We start from the raw sequence: 17,154 nt of genomic DNA, 5'->3' as shown, positions 1-17,154 counted from the left end.
TAAGTGGTTCATAAAAAGTTATACTTCCTAACTTAAGAGATTGAGAGAACATGATACTATTTTTACATTTATCAATTAATCTAATAATTATTTTTACTGAACACTTATATTTTAAATTATTATATAAATAATTAATCATTAATATTTAATATTTATCAACTAATAACTAATAAAATTATTCAGAGTTACTATAAAAGTTAATATTGTTAAATAAGAGGTTAAGTATATATATATTTTCTAAGTTGTAGATATTTGGGGTTGATGGAAAATGGATAGAAAGCATATACAGTGGGGTTTGATATTCCTACGCTGAAAACGTGTGTGTATGAACTGCCACAAATCAACGTGCTTTTCACTCGGAATTGTGCCTCAACTTGCGCAGCTACCAGAGATTGCTTTTGGCTGGTAGCTAATCATGCAACCAATTTAGCATAAAAATATGTTAGTGGCGTGTCTACGAGGTTTGGGTTTCGGCTTTGATATGATTCTATCTAAAAATCTAAATTAATATAATCAAGTCAAAATAGTAAATATAAGTTCAATACAATTCAATTTTTACAGTAATTTTTTTTCATTATTATTGTATTTTGATCTGATTTAGAATCTCAAAAATCGTGCACAATTTTAATTAATTTTCTATAGTTAAAAAGATCATAGAAATTTAATTTAATAATATTATAATTACTTTTAAAATTATATGATAAAATTAATGTTAAATTAAAAATATATATATATATATTGTTGAATCACATACATGCAATTTTAGATCTTTAATCTCTGCTAAATAAAAATATAAATATTAAATTTATTTTTATATAAATATTAAATTTATAATAATTGCACCTCTTAATAATATCTTTCTAGAAAAGAAAGCCTGAATGGGACGTCGGCCATTGTCCAACGGTGTGTCGTAGATTTGGGGAAACTTTCTGTACATGGTTGCAATTGGACGCACGTTGCAACTTATCCATAGACTCATATAGCTCAAAAACTTGGATGATTCTTGATTGATTGATTTGGACAAGAGAGAAGATTCAAATGATTGGCTGCCCAAAACCAAAATTTCAAATGAACTACCAAAAAGTTTTGACTTTTAGGTATTTTATAATTATAAGCATAAATATATAGAGCTGGATAATATTCCACAACTTGCATGCTTAATCAACTCCTCCTTATTAGTTGTTACTCAATATTGTATCATCAATCCCACATGATTTCATTGGAATTGCCCATTTTTATATTTAATTAGCTAGCTTTAGGCCCAAAAATTAAAGAAATTCTCTTTATATATAATGCTATAAGGATGTGGGATCACCAACTTGAGATATTAAATTACAAACTTTATAATATATGTAATTTTTTTTTCTCCTTTACATGTTAACTTTTGTTGTACAATTAATAATTAACACTAGAAAAAATATTTGAAAGCATATAATATATATGGAAATTAATGTCCCTCAAGATATAAGTATAAAATAAATAAAATTAAAATGCAAAAAATACAAAATTAACAAGTACTTAACTACTAACTTAATGATTTATTACTTTTATTTTTTGTTAATCATATATTATTGTTTTATATTATGAGATAAGTAACATTAAAATTTAAAAGGGAAATGACACTCACATATTTGTGTTTTTAATTGTAATTTCAAGTCTATAATTTTGTAATTTTAACACTTATTAAGTGATAAAAATATCTAACACAATAAAATATATTCTCCTGAGTTACCAAATATGAGTCTCATGCATTAAATAAAAAATTTTAAAATTGTAATAATTAAAAAATAAATTTTAAATTATAGTTATTAAATGTAAAATAATTCTTAGTAGATTATAACAATCACGAACATAATGTAAGTCATAAACATAAGAATCAATTATCACCCTAATAATGGATCTTGAACAAATAAATTTTCACAAATCTTGAAAGTGTATCTGATGCGGAGTTTAATTGAGCCATAATAATAATTAAAAGAGACCCTTTTAATTTAATAAACTTTTGACTCTTCTTAATTCACACAAAAACTTCAGTGATGGAAGACTTTCTTGATATGACCCTAATATTTTTAACTTTATGAAAGAGAATATGTATGATCTTACGAGTAGAAAGAGGACCAGCTTATATATATATATATATATATATATATCCAAGATTTAATTTGGTACGTCCATCAAGTATCCTTATACAAGTAGAATTGAGATTTATTTTAATTAAAATAAATATCAATTAATATCGAGCCATATTAAAAGATTGATTTTGGCCCATTTAAATTTTTAAAGTCACAGGCAAAATCTTATATTTCCCACTTGATACGATAATTAAGTGATATAAACTTTAATAATATAAATATTAGGCGCATGGAATAAACAAATCTTTTCTATAATGTACTTCATAATTACCTTCCTATAATAAATTACTAAGTGTGGATTATGGTGGTTGCACATTGTTCAGTCATATACTTTTTTCTATATACCACAATACTAACAATTTACCATTATATATATATATATATATATATATATATATATATATATATATATATATATATATATCACATCATGATGTACAATAATGTCTCAAAAGATTTTTCCTGTCATCATTCACTCAAAGTATTATGTGTACACAATCATGAGAAGTAAGAAATACTTTCATATATGTTAGAAATACATCAGTGAGTTTAGAGTGTCAAAGCCAATACATTATACGTTAATAGAACCAAGACCCATTATAAGAAAATGTTCTTTAAATGTCTTAGGTTATGAACCCTTAATTAATGGATCTACTATCATAAGATTAATACTATTATACTCAATAAACACTCTTCGTTTCTGAACTTTCTTCTTTAAACGACAAAATACTTTTATTCCATATGCTTAATACCTTTAGCATATTTGTCATTTATGGAGAAAATACTGCTATGGAATTATCATAATGAATTCTCAGTGGCTTGTTAATGGTGTAGACTACCTCAAGTCCTGAAATAGAATTTCGCATCCATAATGCATGAATTATAACTTGAAAACATGCCACAAATTCTGTTTTAATAATCGATGAAACAATGACAAACTATTTTTGGCATTTTTCCATGATATAGTTCCTTCTGCTAATAGAAATATGTAGTCAAAATAGATTTTTAATGTCAATATATCCAGCAAAATCTGAATCTGAGTATCGAACCACTTCTAAATGATTAAATCTCCTATAAGTGAGCATGAAATCTTTAGTTCATTGTATGTATTATAAAACTTTCTTTGCAACTTTCTAGTGATCAATACCAGGATAAGGAATTGTACAGTTTTAAGTATACATCAATTGCCCACAACTAAAGCATAAGGAATTGATTCCATTTCTTTACATTCCACATCATTCTTTAGACATTGATTGAGACTAAATTTGTTCCCTTTCTGTATGGGAACAATTCATACTGAATATTTATGCATACTAAATCTCTGTATAATTCTATCAATATAGCCTTTTTGAAATAATCCTAATAGTTCTTGTGATATATCATAGAAAATTTCTATTCCAATCACAAAGGATGTCTTTCCTATATCTTTCATTCCAAACTTCTTTGAGAGAAAATCTTTAGTCTCACGTAATATATCCAAATCATTTACAGCAAGTGAGATATCATCAATATATATAATTAAAAAAATAAACATAGTCCTACTGATCTTAAGATATATACATCAATCAATGAATTTTTCTTTAAATCAAAAGACTTTATGATATTATTGAACTTAATATACCATTGGCGGAAAGATAACTTAAGTCTGTACATTGATTTCTTAAGTTTACACACCATATGGCCTTTTCCTTCAACTAAGAAACCTTTAAGTTAGTCCATGTAAACTTCCTTTTTAAGTTCTAGATTTAGAAAAGCTATTTTCATATCAATTTGGTGTAACTCTAAATCATAATGAGCCACCAATACCATAATAATTCTTAATGAGTCTAATTCTTTAAAATTGGTGAGAAAGTCTCCTTATAGTCAACACCATACTTTTGAGTATAACCTTTGGTAATAAGTCTTATTTTGTATCATTTGATTTTGCCATTCGAGTCACGCTTGGTCTTAAAGACCCATTTACACCAAACTCGTTTAAATCCTTTAGGCAATTTGACAAAATCCCATACTTTATTTTGTTCCATGGTTTTTAACTCATTTTCCATGGCATCTAACCACTTATCAAACTCAATACTTTCCTATGACTCATAAAAATAAAACTAAATCTTTATTGATTCTAATGTCAAAATCTTACTCTTATAAGTAAATCACATAATTATCAACAATTGCCAATCTCTTCTCTTTGAGATCTTCTTAATGGCACTTTTTTTGTGGTGCATATTCAGTAGTTCTTCATAGGTTAGCTTCTTAAGGGTGTGTTTCATTATCATGTTATGTAGCATTGTTAGAACATTCAACAATTGCTAGAACAACACGTAGAGTAGGGGTGGATATAGAAACATTAATAGGCATAAGAAAATCAACTTTAATTTTCTATATATCCACATCCTTTCTTTCAACGCTCTCACTAACTTCATCATTCTTCAAGAAATCTAGTAATACCAGTTTCAACAATTCTCGAACTATTGTTTGGAATATAAAATCTGTACCCTTTAGATTTCTCTAGATGACCAGTAAAGTATCCACTTATCATTTGAGAATCTAATATCTTTTCATGTGGATTATGAATTCTTGCTTCCACTCAACAACCTAAACATGTAAGTGCCTTAAACTAAGTTTCTTTTCAATCCATAATTCACAAGGTGTTTTAAGATTGCCTTACTAGGAATCCTATTTAACAAGTATATAGCGGTTTTAAGTTCTACATCCACAAAGATATAGGAAAAGAAGAGTTACTCACCATACTCCTAACCATATCCATTAAAGTCTGATTTCTCCTTTCAGCATCCTTATTTTATTGAGGAGTACTTGGCATAGTATACTGTGCACATATGCCATGACTTGTGAAGAACTTTACAAATGGACCAGGATATATTGTCCTAACTCATTTTGTTTCTCATAGTATTTATCACCTCTATCTAAACTTACTATTTTTGCCTTTCTATATAATTAACTTTCAACCTCAACTTTTAGTATCTATATTGATTGAGATTTTTTATTAAATATATCCATAATGTGAAAAATCATCAATAAAGGTGATAAAGTATTTTTCTCCGCCAAAAGATAGAGCATCAAAAGGCCCTTATATATTAGTGTGTATTATTTCAAGAAGCTTACTACTTCTTTATTGCTTATTTCTTATTATATTTGGTTTGCTTTCCCTTAATGCAATCCATACACATTAAGATTAGTAATTTCTATACTCGGTAGAATCTCATTCTTTATCAATCTCTCTAACCTTTCTTTGGATATATGACCTAAATGTTTATGCCACAAGAAGGCAAAATTCTCATTCAGTCTATTATGCTTAATTCCAATATAGCTATAAGTGACAGCCAAGGATTCAACAAAATTATCATCAAGTATCAATATATATAGATCATTAGTAAGAATTCCAGAACCAATAATGGAACAATCATTATTATTAAATAAATTGAAACATCCATGCCCAAACTTAACATTGAACCCAAATTCATTAAGTTTTGAAATAAAAATGGCATTCCCAGAAATTGAAGGCACATAGAGGGTTTGTAATAGGTCTAGTTGATAGCCATTATCTTAGACCAAATGATAAGTCTCTATGCCTTCAATTGGAGCCTTTATATGGTTCCCTATAAATAGAAAGTCTTAGTTGGGTTTTCAATGTGGACCATAAGGAATCTTTTTATCACATTGGATACATAAATAGTAGTATTAAAATCAAGCCACCAAGTATTATTAGGAACTTCAAATAAGATTGATTTGAAACATACATAAGCATAAAGATTACCTTTCTTTTCAAATCAAGCTTTATCATTCAGGCAATCTTTCTAATAATGTTCTACTACCATTTGTTCCTTTTCCTCAACTTAAGTAATATTTGAAGATCTTTTCTTTTTCTTCTTAAACTTGTAGGCTTTAACTTTAAGTCCTTCATTAGCTTCTTGATCCATAATGTTGACGGAATGAGTCCTTCGATTCTTCAATCTTGTTTCCTCCTAAACTAGCTTGTTGGCCAATTCATTATCATTCCACTTATCCTTAATAGTATTGTAATTAATTTGAAATGGCCCATGTTCAGGAGATAATGAGTTTAATGAACTACACCAATAAGGAATCATTAACCATCATCCTTAAGGTTTCCAGTTTTGTCATAATATTGCTCATTCCAATAATGTGCTCTTGCATACTCTTTGATCCACCATACTAGTCATGAGTTACGCCATTAGAGTACCAGTGAATGACTTAACTTTAGAATGGAACATATATTTGATAAGTGTAAGGTTCATAAGTTTAAGATATTCTTTTGCATTTTCAATTTGTGAAATTGTAGTCTTAAAGTTGTTGGCAATAGTTATTCACAAAAACATAAGGCTCAATTTGTTTACCAATTCCTATTGCTTATGGTATAACTTCTCTTCCTCATTATTTGTATCCATAATAGCAATGAGTTTATCTTCTAATAATGTCAAATCAAGGTCCAAGACACCTAAATGAAACTTGACTTGCTCACACCATTTTAAGAAGTTCAATCCATTAAAACAATAACAAATTAAGCTTGCGAATGAAGAGAAAAAGCTATAATATGATATTTATATGCTCAAAATAGATTCAGATAACTTTAACAGTTAGAGTATATTACAGTTCTCCTTTGGGTAGATACTATAATATACTATCCTAATTAAATGCCTTTAAACTTGATTGGATAATAATTAACTTATATCAAATATACATATTATCTTTGAACATCCAATATATATTTGATAAAATATTATTGTCTTTATAATTCTCACTATTTATAGAATAATTGATTCACCTTTGGATAAAATTCTTATATTCTGATGGCTAGTGAATATTAATTAATCCATTTTTTATCATAGGCATCTATTAGTATGGATAATTGATAATTTTTATATGCATATAAACATTATTTATAGTTCGACCACTTTGGTGACTAACAAACTATCAATTTTATTTTATTTTACTTTGGCCACTTTGGTGACTAATAAACTAAAACAAATATCATAAGGTACACATATAAATTATGTATCTTAATAAACCTAATATTTGTTCATTCATCAGGTTTGATTACAAATCTTAATTAGATTAGGTAGAAAACATAATTTTTTTTTCACTTTCCTTGCTTTGGGGAGAATATGTTCCCAAAAGAATTATTCTTTCTAACACGTTTTCTTAATCATGTTAAACTTTCATGGCCGAATTAAATTTAGACCAAAACTTTAATTAATTAATTAATTAATTTTAAGCATCTTCCATCACAAACATGTTTTGAAGTGGTTTGAAATTTATGGCCAAAACAATTCTGTCACACCTTACCGCTCTGTAAGGCATAACATGATCCCGTAAAATACTTAATGAACTACCGAACTTCACCTAACGATAACTCATTAATTACCCTACAAGGGATTTTAAAACAATTTTCTTACATTTTGGAAGTGGTGAGCATTTTGGTAAGAATTAAAAACCATTTATTCAAAGTTTAAATACTAGTAAAAATTTTTGTCCATTTTAATTTTGCCGCAAATTTTATAAAAATTTTGACAGAGTTCCGTTTGTAATTGGAGAAAACAGTTCTTCAATTACCTGAGAAAAACATTTCCAAAAATTTTTCACAACTCCCAACCTCCAATAAATCTCAATCAACTCAATTCAAATCACTTCAAAGTAATTTCACAATACAAATCAAAATTCATCATCTCAAAACATTTAATACTTCATTCACAAGGCATAAAACATGAAATTCATATGTACAAATATTAAATTTACAGAAGGAAATCCAAAGTAATATTATTACAATTTACTTACAACTGCTCAACTTACATTGATACATACAACATTATTATATTTACATCAAAATTAACTACAAGGGTATAAAATAATACCCGTACAAAAAGACCAGAGTAGTTCTCGATTTAATAGCAGCTCACTCTGCTGCTTTCTCCTTGCTCTTATCTGCGACAGCAAAATAAGCTATTGCTGAGTATAAAAATACTCAGTGGTGCACAATAAAAATTTAAAATGTAATACATAAATCATTCATTGGTGAAACACAATTTAAATATTTCTCAAATGATCAAAGCTCATAGTAACACAATTTAGTCAAACAATTTCATAAACACAGTGTTGCCAAAGTCATACACAACTTAAGCCATGACACAAAATTTCCGATCAATGCCGTGTTGTACACCACGACAAAGCAATCTACAACCCCATTAATCGAAATCAATGAGGGAGGTGGCTAGCTAGCTAATGAGTACTCATCCGATCTCAACCTCAACTGGCAAGCCAGAGAGGGAGGAAAATAAACGATCTCAACCCCATAAATGGAGGAGGAATAATGTGATACTATCATGCTAAGTGTGAACATAAAATCAATTCAAAACAATTTATGCAAATAATTTATTGGAAATCTGGTAAACTTTCAACGTCATATTCACAATCATAAATGGCAACACAATTCGTAACTAGCTCAAAAAAAATCAATTTTTCAAGAATCATATATTCAAATAAATATTACTGTGCACAGACCTGACGTGAGTCGCCTCTAGGCCTTGACTCAATCTCTCAGAGCTTTCAAATCTTTTTTAGCTGAAACACACAGTTTCATAGTGTTTCATTACCATAACTTAACATAAGTCTGAAAATAAATTTAACTTTATTTTTACTAGTTCTATTGCGTTAAATTCGACGTTCTCGAAGTTTTTGTGTTTCGGGTTACTATTCACTACACTATTCAAGTCAAATTGTTGACTTTTTAAGGCTTAATAGGTATGGGAACTCCAACTTCACCCACATACCACATTTTGGTCATTAAATTTGTTAGTTTTGGTCATTTTCTCAAAGCTTAAATCCTTTTGGCCAAATTGTCAAATTTTCAGTTTTGGTGCTCCAAGTTGCACTGTTCCATTGGTAATTTTACTGTTAGAATTTGATAAAACTTCCTTCATAGAAAATGTTCCTTAATGTCTGAAGTTTATTCTCATTTTTGGATCATCCCAATTGGAGTTTTGTAGCTCAAGTTATGGCCATTTGAACCAGGGCTGCCGGATGGAAAACAACCCTGATTTTCTGGGTAATTTTGGTGCTGGCAGATTTGGGTCACCAACTTGGGGTGGCCAAATGGCTTGGTTGCTGGCAGAATTTGGACTTGTGTTCTTCATAAAAGTTTTAGGTCTATATCCCATCTAACCACTGGTAAAATTTCAGGTCAATTTGACCTGCCTAGCTCGAGTTATGACCAAATGAACAAACACTGTTCATTTGGTCAGTTTGTACAGTGGCAGGCTGCTCTTATTCAACTTTGGTCAATTTGTTCACTAGGTTTTGGTCAGTTTTTGGGCATGGTTCCTAAATGAAAATTGTGTCATTTTATGTCTATTTTCATCCCCAATTGGTACTATATCAATTAGACTTGTAAAATTTTAGTTTTGGTCCTTCAAAGTTGACTTGGTCATGCTGCTAGCGGCATGACCATACAACCTCCGAATTTAACTTAATTTCCTACCATTCCCACACAACTCATTTGGTCATAATTGACCATTATTTCACTTCACAATAGGTCAAAGATGCCATTTACTCATTTCTTACATTTTTAGTTCACAAACCCTAAGTCCCAAAACCCTAACTCACTTAATTGTTGCCATTAACTAAATTCAAAGCTATCAACCATAATCAATCAACTAATGGAGGTCCATAAACTCATTTAAATCCATCAAACCATACAAAATCATACTCCCTTCAACCAGGCTGAAATTTCAGTAATGGTCCTCACAATCTTTTTCTTTTCATTTTAAACATATTACAAGCTAATTCAAACCAAAACACAACAATCAAATCTCAACTTTTAAATTGATACACTTACCTCAACTTTAATACCAAATCTTCAATTTTTCTCCTCCTTTCTTCTTTCTTTCTTGTTCTTAAGTTGAGATTGCAAGCTCTAGTAAGGTTTTTAGGGGAGTTATGAAGATTAAGTAAAGGAATTTAAGCTTAAGTGTAAGCTTAAATGAAGAAAATTCATGGAGGAACTTGGGAGGAGGTGGGGCGGCACAAAGGAAGAAGAAGAGCTAAATTGAATTTTTTTTCTTTTATTTTCTTTTATCTATTTTGGTTTATGGAAGACCACAAAAACCTAATTAATTAATTAAATTAATTAATTTATTTATAGCATCATGCATGAGGTCATGCATGATGTCATCACCTTTTTACTTTTTCATTTTTCTCTTTTTTTATTTCTATTTTATTTCTATTTTTCTATTAGTTCTTTAATTTAATTCTCGATTCCGAAATTTTCTTTTCTCCCATTTTATTTGACAGTTAGGTCAGGAGTCAGCTCTCGGGGTCAATTGACCAAATTGCCCCTCGCCGGTTCATCCCGGTTTGCAAATAATTCCATATTTCTTCCGGCTCCCTGACCTAATTATTTGGTAGCCTATGATTCTTTTCGTGATTTTCTCTTTTCCACTGTGTTCATAAGGCTCCTAAGGACCGCAGCGTCACATTTTATAGTTCGAAATTTGAGTTTAAAATGACTTCGCAGTCGTTCCCGAGGAGGTCACCCATCGCTGTGACTCTCGGCTCGTTTAACTTCTTATGTTCTGTTTTTCTTATTTATACTTGACTAATTGAACATTACTAATTATTTGTGTTTATAGTTTCTCTAGTTGTCTTAAGTATGGTTCTAATCCCCTTAATTGTCCGGACCGACACCGGTCACGAGCGATGAAATATCTGGGCTATACAAATAGGGGTGTTACATTTCTCCCCCTCCCCTAAAATAAATTTTATCTCAAATTTTACAGTATCAATCTCTCGAGCATTTGTGGGTGTTGTCTCCTCATGTCCTCCTCTCGTTCCCAAGTAGCCTCTGCCCGAATGATGGTTCCACAAAGACTTTTACCAATGGTATCCGCTTGTTTCAGAGTCGCTTTACCTCATAAGCCAGAATCTTTATGGGTTCTTCTTCATATGTGAGGTTTGGATTCATTTCAATTTCTTCTACTGGTAGTACATGAGATGGGTCTGATCGATACCTCCTCAACATAGACACATGGAAGACGTTATGTATCTTCTCCAACTCTGGAGGTAGTCCAAACGATAAGCCAATGGACCCACTCTTTCCAATACCTCATATGGCATGATAAAACGAGGACTTAGTTTCCCCTTCCTGCCGAATCTCATAATCCTCTTCCAAGGAGAAACCTTGAGGAAAACTTTCTCACCCACTGCATACTCAATATCCCTTCTTTTCAAATCAATATAGGACTTTTGACGGTCTGATGCAGCTTTAAGTCGATCTTTGATCACCCTAATTTTCTCTTCAGTCTGTTGAACAATGTCGGGTCCAATCATCTTTCTTTTGCCCCCGTCATCCCAAAACAACGGGGTTCTACATTTTTTGCCATACAAAGCTTCATATGGAGGCATCCCAATGCTTGATTGGTAGCTGTTGTTGTAAGCAAACTCAATCAAAGGCAAGTGTGTATCCCAACTACCCTCAAACTCAATCACACAAGCCCGTAGCATGTCCTCCAAAATCTGAATTACCCTCTCAGACTGGCCATATGTCTGTGGGTGGAATGCAGTACTGAAGTTCAATCTAGTTCCTAGGGCTCTCTGAAGACTACTCCAGAATCTAGAAGTGAACCTAGGATCTCTATCTGATACGATGGATACTGGCACTCCATGCAGTCTCACAATCTCATCAATGTACAACCTGGCCAATCTGTCCAAACTGTAGTCCATTCGGACTGGCAGAAAATGAGCAGACTTAGTCAGTCTGTCACCAATGACCCATACTGCATCATGACTCTTCTGTGTCCTCGGAAGTCCCATTACAAAATCTATCGTTATTCTTTCCCATTTCCATTCTGGCACTGGTAGTGGATGTAACAACCCAGTGGGTACTTGATGCTCTGCCTTTACTTGCTGACAAGTCAGGCATTTGGATACAAACTCTGCCACATCTCTTTTTAAACCCATCCACCAGTAATGCTCCTTTAGCCCTATATACATTTTTTTACCACCAGGGTGCATGGCAAAAGGAGACTCTTGTGCTTCCTTCAAAATGATCTGCCTCAAATCAACATCATTAGGAACACATATTCTACCCTGGTGTAGCAATAGACCATCATTTCTGATTGAGAACTCTAGTTTCTTGCCCTGCCGGACTTCTTCTAATAATTTCTGATACCTTTCATCATTCTGAGCAGCCATTTTGATCTGATCAATTAACACTGGCTGTACATGCCATGCAACTGCTGTCTGCCCCTCATCATTAATCTCTAAACTGGCATGTAATGATCTCAACTCATGTACCAAAGACAAAGGAGTAACCTGTAGACTTGCCATAGTCTTGCGACTTAGGGCGTCAGCTACAACATTAGCTTTCCGTGGCTGATAGTCTATCAGGCAATCATAGTCTTTTATCAACTCTAACCATCTCCTCTGTCTCAAATTCAACTCTTTCTGGGTGCCCAAATACTTCAAACTCTTATGATCTGTGTAAATGTAACACTTCTCCCCATACAAATAATGTCTCCAGATCTTAAGAGGAAACACAATAGCTGCAATCTCCAAATCATGTGTTGGATAATTCCTCTCATGCGGTTTTAGCTGGCGTGATGCATAGGCAATGACATTTCGATCTTGCATCAATACACAACCTAACCCATTATGAGAAGCATCGCTGTAAACTGTATATTCTTTACCCGGTGTAGGTAAAGTCAGGACTGGAGCCTCTATCAAACATCTCTTCAATTCATCAAAACTTTGCTGGCATTTGTCCGTCCACTGAAATTTCACATCCTTTCTAAGTAGCTTGGTCAATGGAGATGCAACATGGAGAATTCCTTCACAAATCGACGGTAGTATCCAGCTAACCCCAGAAAACTGCGAATCTCTGTGACATTTCTGGGTGGCTTCCAATTAAGGACGGCTTCAATCTTGCTAGGATCTACCTTAATACCCTCTGCTGATACTATGTGCCCCAAAAATGATATCTCCTTCAGTCAAAATTCACATTTTGACAATTTAGCGTATAGCTGTTTCTCCCTCAAAGTTTGTAGTACAATCTGCAGATGTCTATCATGCTCTTCTGCATTCCTCGAATAGACCAATATATCATCAATAAATACCACAACAAACTGGTCGAGGTATGGTCTGAAGATAGTGTTCATCAGATCCATAAAAGCAGCCGGGGCATTAGTTAACCCGAAGGGCATGACCAAGAACTCATAATGGCCATAGCGGGTTCTGAAGGCAGTTTTAGGAATACTCTGCTCTTGTACTTTCAGCTGATAATAACCTGATCTCAGGTCAATTTTGGAGAACACAGCTGCACCCTTCAACTGATCAAACAAGTCATTAATACGGGGTAATGGATATCTGTTCTTTATTGTCACCTTATTCAACTGCCGATAGTCAATGCATAACCGGATAGTGCCATCCTTCTTCTTAACAAACAATACTGGTGCTCCCCAAGGTGAAACACTAGGGCGAATGAAGCCCTTATCAAGCAGCTCTTGCAACTGTACTTTCAATTCTTTTAGTTCTGCAGGTGCCATTCTATATGGTGTTATGGAGATTGGGTCCACACCAGGCATAACATCAATTTCAAACTGCACCTCCCTTTCTGGAGGTAATCCTGGCAATTCATCAGGAAATACATCCGGAAAGTCACATATAGTAGGAATGTCCTCCAATGCTGGACTCCCCACTTGGGTGTCTATCACATGTGCCAAGTACGCCTCACACCCTTTCCTAATCATTTTTACGCGGTCTGGTGAAATGATGTTTGAAGGCAATAACTGCCTCTCCCCATGTATTACTACCTCGCCATACTGAGGAAGACCAAAAGTGATCTTGATCTCTGATCCAATCATTGCATAATGCCTGGCTAACCAATCCATGCCCAAGATAATGTCATAATCTCTGAAGGGCATTTCAATTAAATCAAACAAAAAAGTGTGTCCTTGGATCACCAAAGGACAGTCCCTATATAGCCTATTTACCCTGACCTCCTGGCCTAATGGACTAGTTACTAGCACATCATAGTCCATTGGTACACACTGAATAGCAGTACAGCACATCACACTAGCACTAACATACGAATGTGTGGAGCTAGGATCAAATAACACATGCACATCTTGGTCAAGGATGGAGAAATTACCAGCTACAACGTCTGATGTTTCAGCCTCCTCCCTCTGACGCATGGTATACACTCTGACTGGTGCGCCACTAGGTACTGGCTGATTAACAGTGCTTTGACTTCCAAGGGTGTTACCAGGACCCCTACCTCTGCCTCTACCTCTAGCAGCTGACTATGGTCCTCTAGGTGCAGAGACTTGGGCTGATCCCTCAGATGTAGCAGAAGGTCCAGACCGGCGCGGACTAGTGCAATCTTTAGCGAAATGTCAGCTCCCTCCACAGTTAAAACATGCACCGGTGGCCTTGAAACAAACCCCACCATGAGTTCTCCCACAAGTTTCACACTGTCGTACTAATAGAGATCCTCGAAAAGCTTGTTGGGTCGGCTGACCAGACCGGGGTGGTCTTTGGCCAGAAAATCTGCCTCTGCCGGATCTACGGGAGCTGGATCCCCCAAACTGTTTCCTCTTGCCAGAACCACTCTCAGATGCTTGTCCTGTAGTCTTTTCAGTCTTCTCTTTCTCCTGTGTACCTTTCTTTACTGCCCCTTCTGATTCTATCCTTTCCAGTTCCAGGGCCTGTGAGATCAACTCAGCGAAATTCTGATGTCGAAAACCCATGACTTGCATTCTCAAATTCGGCCTTAATCCGGACTCGAACCTCTTACATCTGTCTCTGGGGGTGGAGACTAAGCTTCCAGCATAGTGGCTTAGCCTTGAGAAGTCTCTCTCATATTCTACTATGGTTCTGTCCCCTTGTTTCAAACTCAAGAATTCTTGTAACTTCATATCCACATACGCATCAGGAACCCATTTCTGCCTGAATTCCCTCAGAAAGTCTGTCTATGTCAGCACAGGTGGCTCAACCAGGCTGTGGGGGATGGTCTTCCACCATTCATATGCATCCCCTTGTAATAAGGAAACAGAATACTCAAACTTCATCTCTTCCGTACACTGCAGTTTTCTGAAAACTCGTTCCATTCTTTCCAGCCACTGTTCTGCCTCCAGTGGATCCACAGTGCCTTTAATCTCGGTGGCCCCAAATTTCATCAACTTTTCATATTACCGAACTGAGGGCTGTGGTTGTGCTACAGGTACTGGCATTTGAGCTTGGGGTGGCACATTACCTGCCATTTGCTGGAAAAACGCAGCCATCTGCTGTACAAATTGAGCAGGGAACTGCGGTGCTAGAGCAGGAGCTGGAGTGGCTAACCCACTCACGTTCTGGAGTGCTGGGGCTTCCCCTTGAACCTCAGCCTCAACAGATTGTTCTTCGGAATGATCTCCTCCTTCCATTCCATTTTCCAAAATTTTCTACTTCCTGAAATCAAACACAAGGAGGTTAACCTCCGTTAGTGCATATCCATGATGTAAATATGTCATATGTATTAATTAAAGACACTTGAGCAGTTGTACTTATCAATAAAATGTTCATACACATAGTCAAAATTTATTACAAAAAAACATGCTCTGATACCACTAAAACATGTCACACCTTACCCCTCTATAAGGCATAACATGATCCCGTAGAATACTTAATGAACTACCGAACTTCACCTACCGATAACTCATTAAGTACCCTACAAGGGATTTTAAAACAATTTTCTTACATTTTGGAAGTGGTGAGCATTTTGGGAAGAATTAAAAACCATTTATTCAAAGTTTAAATACTAGTAAAAATTTTTGTCCATTTTAATTTTGCCGCAAATTTTATAAAAATTTTGACAGAGTTCCGTTTGTAATTGGAGAAAACAGTTCTTCAATTACCTGAGAAAAACACTTCCAAAAATTTTTCACAACTCCCAACCTCCAATAAATCTCAATCAACTCAATTCAAATCACTTCAAAGTAATTCCACAATACAAATCAAAATTCATCATCTCAAAACATTTAATACTTCATTCACAAGGCATAAAACATGAAATTCATATGTACAAATATTAAATTTACAGAAGGAAATCCAAAGTAATATTATTACAATTTACTTACAACTGCTCAACTTACATTAACACATACAACATTATTATATTTACATCAAAATTAACTACAAGGGTATAAAATAATATCCGTACAAAAAGACCAAAGTAGTTCTCGATTTAATAGCAGCTCACTCTGCTGCTTTCTCCATGCTCTTATCTGTGACAGTAAAATAAGATATCGCTGAGTATAAAAATACTCAGTGGTGCACAATAAAAATTTAAAATGTAATACATAAATCATTCATTGGTGAAACACAATTTAAATATTTCTCAAATGATCAAAGCTCATAATAACACAATTTAGTCAAACAATTTCATAAACACAGTGTTGCCAAAGTCATACACAACTTAAGCCATGACACAAAATTTTCGATCAATGCCGTGTTGTACACCACGACAAAGCAATCTACAATCCCATTAATCGAAATCAATGAGGGAGGTGGCTAGCTAGCTAATGAGTACTCATCCAATCTCAACCTCAACTGGCAAGCCAGAGAGGGAGGAAAATAAACGATCTCAACTCCATAAATGGAGGAGGAATAATGTGATATTGTCATGCTAAGTGTGAACATAAAATTAATTCAAAACAATTTATACAAATAATTTATTGGAAATCTGGTAAACTTTCAAAGTCATATTCACAATCATAAATGGCAACATAATTCATAACTAGCTCAAAAAAAATCAATTTTTCAAGAATCATATATTCAAATAAAAATTTCTGTGCACAGACCTGACGTGAGTCGCCTCTAGGCCTTGACTCAGTCTCTCAGAGCTTCTAAATCTCTTTTAGCTGAAACACACAGTTTCATAGTGTTTCAGTACCATAACTTAACATAAGTCTGAAAATAAATTTAACTTTATTTTTACTAGTTCTATTGCGTTAAATTCGACGTT

Source organism: Hevea brasiliensis, chromosome 11 (genome assembly GCF_030052815.1).
Source record: "Hevea brasiliensis isolate MT/VB/25A 57/8 chromosome 11, ASM3005281v1, whole genome shotgun sequence".
Lineage (NCBI taxonomy): Eukaryota > Viridiplantae > Streptophyta > Magnoliopsida > Malpighiales > Euphorbiaceae > Hevea > Hevea brasiliensis.
The sequence above is the reverse complement of the archived record's forward strand: the minus strand, read 5'-3'. Positions refer to the sequence as shown.